We start from the raw sequence: 3,121 nt of genomic DNA, 5'->3' as shown, positions 1-3,121 counted from the left end.
CCCCCTCACCGCCTTGAATGGTTTGGGGCCCGCCCCAGCAGCCCAGGCCCCGCCCACATCGCCCAGGCCCCGCCTCCCGCTGTTTATGAATGACGGGTGCCCCGCCCCCTCGCCGTTCTCCCCGCCCCCCGGCCCCGCCCCGCCCCCCCGGCCCCGCTCCCCGGGCGCTGCCCGCGTTGGGGTCCCGGCGGCCGCAGCCCCCGCGGTGCCACCGAGTCCCGGGCAGGGCCGGGGGAGCCGCCGAGCTTCCGGGCAGGGGCCGAGCACGACACGGAGGGGAAAAGAATAAAAAGCAACGAAATTTTTTTTTTTTTAATCCCAAAATCAAGTTTAAAACCCTTCTCCACCGGCATCCCGGAGCCGCACCCCGGATCTGCACCCGGGCCCCAACACCCCGCACTCGGAACCCCGCACCCCCCCCCGGCCGCTCTTCGCCGCCGCTCCCCCCGCGCGGCGGTGCCTCCCCAGCTCCGGGCCGGGGGCCACCACTCGCCCCGAAGGCACCGGGGCAGTGAAATGCCCGGTACCGCGTTCTGAGGCCGGGCCGGGTTCTGGGGAACGCGCCCGCAGCTCCCCTCCCCCCCCCCGGGTGCCACGGTCCCGCTTGGAGCCGCCCCCCCCGCCCCAGCCCGGCGGCCCTCGCCCTGGCCGGGATCCCATTCCCACAGGGACCGGGATCCCATTCCCGCTGGGAGCGGAGCGGCGCCGGCTCTGGCGGGAGGCACCGGCAGCACCGACCTGCAGCGACGCTCAGAGGCCGCTCCGCCGCCGCCGCGGCTGCCGGGCCCCGCTCCGCCCGCGGCCACCGGAGCCGCCCCCGGCGGGACCCTGAGGCCCCGGAGCTGCTGCCGACAGCAGCAGGGAAAGGTCGGGCTCATCCCGGCCCTGCGCTAGTGACCCAAATTCATTTATACTCATTTATACCTATTTATGCCCTGCCCCGGACCTGCGGCTGCCGATCCCACTCCCACAGCAGGGAAATCTGAAAAAAACCCCCCAAAATCTCCCGTGAGGACAGACCAGTCCCAAAAACCTGCCTGTCCTTCAGACCCCATGCAACCCTCTGGGGGAGCTGGTTTTTGGGGGGTGGTCAGGACTCTCTGCAGGACTCTCCCCCTCTCAAACGGCTTTAGAGGCTTTGCTGCATCATGGGGACAGTGACAGCCCAGCCTGGGCACTGTGGTCACTGAGAATCCCCTTCGTCCATTGAAACATCCCCCAGACCCAAGCAGCGCTGTCGGCTTTTAAGCTCAGCCTTGAGGAGTTTAAGCCCAAAGGGTTTAACAACAGGCTTTAGCATTTGAGGGGGTTTGGCCCTGATTTTAATCTGATTGGAGTGCCTCAGAAAACCCCATTGTTCCAAAGGCAATTCCAAAGACTGATGTATCACTAACCCTCCCTGATCCCACCAAGGCACCCGAGCTGGCGTCACCACAGCCCGGCTGCACCATCCCTGCCCCTGCTCAGCTCCCCTCATCCTCGCGCACAGGGACCTGTCAGCCTCCCCATTGTGGGGTCAGGACCAGTTCTGTCCCCACTGGGGGATGACAGCTGGAGCTGGACACGATCCCCAGCAAGGACACACAGGAGAGGAGCTGAAGGAGGGAAGGACTGGATGGGATATTGGGAAGGAATTGTTCCCTGGGAGGGTGGGCAGGCCCTGGCACAGGGTGCCCAGAGCAGCTGGGGCTGCCCCTGGATCCCTGGCAGTGTCCAAGGCCAGGCTGGACATTGGGGCTGGGAGCACCCTTGGAGTTTCAGACAGGAAAATTCAAGATATTTTGACACCCTAAACCTCCTCCCCAGCCTATCGAGTGTGAGACTCCAACCCAGCATAAGGATATTTTCAGGAAGGGTTGGAGGGATGAGAGGCCACATTTAATCCATTTTTCACCATAATAGTGCTAATAATAAAAATTGTTATTATTATACATTCAGTAGCACTAGAACTTGTGCCAAAAACACATCACAACCCATAAATCTTACGTGATGCTGCCTCAAACATTCACATTTGGCGTCCCCAAAATATCATCCCCAATGATGCTTTGGTGAGGGGATGATTCCATCCTTCCTTAAGCAAACGGAGAAGCTGCACCCAGCCCAGGATCCGCCCTGGCGGCTGAAGACAGGAGACAGAGGTTTTTGAAAAAAAAATTCTTTATTGGAACTCATCTGAACATCAGATATACCTGGTGTTGGTTAGCAAGAACCGTTTGTACATTTGATATTGATGGTGCCAAAAACCCAAACAGCGACTGACTGGAGGAGATGGAAATTAAGAATAATAAAATAAAATAAAATAAAATATAGGGTCGGAGAGGTCAAAATGTGAACAGAAAGGGGAAAAATCAGCCAGTCTAAGAGTCAGCGTGAAGGCAAAATATTTCCTGATAAAACAGAATCCTTTTACAAAATATAAATTTTGTAAGAAAAATGTGGAGAGGGAAATAGAGACAGAGGGGAAAGGAAAAATAAAGATGAGCAGGACAGAGATGCAGAAGCTTACACTGCCCAAATGGCATTAAAACTTACTGGAAACCTCACCAGAAAATGGAACATGCTGGAATACACCGTGCTCCGTCCCCCAGGACTTCGGGACCGAGGAGGAAGCTCCCACTGGGCTGTTCCAGAGGGCCAGGCTGTCCCACCTCGCGTGGGGAGCCAGAGCTCAGCGCTGCTGCAGCAGAGGCACAGCTGGAGTCGGCTCCGCCGGGCACCTGCTCCTCCTACCAGCGCAGGCGGGGAGGGAGGAAACATTTAAAATCTAAGTCTATCTGCAAACAAGAGCATGCAAGTCAGGCTCCAGGGAAACCTGCGCCGTCCCCTTCGCCGAGAACGGCCGGCCAGGGCTGCGCCGACAGCTCCGGCCCGCAGGAAAATCATCACGGAGCTGCTTTCGAGGGGATCGGAGGCCTTGAGGATGGAAAATACACCAGCAGTCTGTACATTTTGGGCTTGTTTGGTTCAGTACAAATGGAATCGAGTTGGCTGCTCGGACACCGCCAGCACGTCTCCGATTTCAGGGCGGAGGAGATGAAACAAACTGGTTTTGGGCACCTATTGGTAACAAAACGCTGTCCCTGCTGAACTCTGCCGTCCCTCAGGAAGTGGAAAGCACATG

The sequence above is a fragment of the Corvus kubaryi genome, unplaced genomic scaffold (genome assembly GCF_017639235.1).
Source record: "Corvus kubaryi isolate FWS band 111438036 unplaced genomic scaffold, C.kubaryi_AGA036_p1.0 37152, whole genome shotgun sequence".
NCBI lineage: Eukaryota > Metazoa > Chordata > Aves > Passeriformes > Corvidae > Corvus > Corvus kubaryi.
This window is presented reverse-complemented; position numbering follows the sequence as displayed.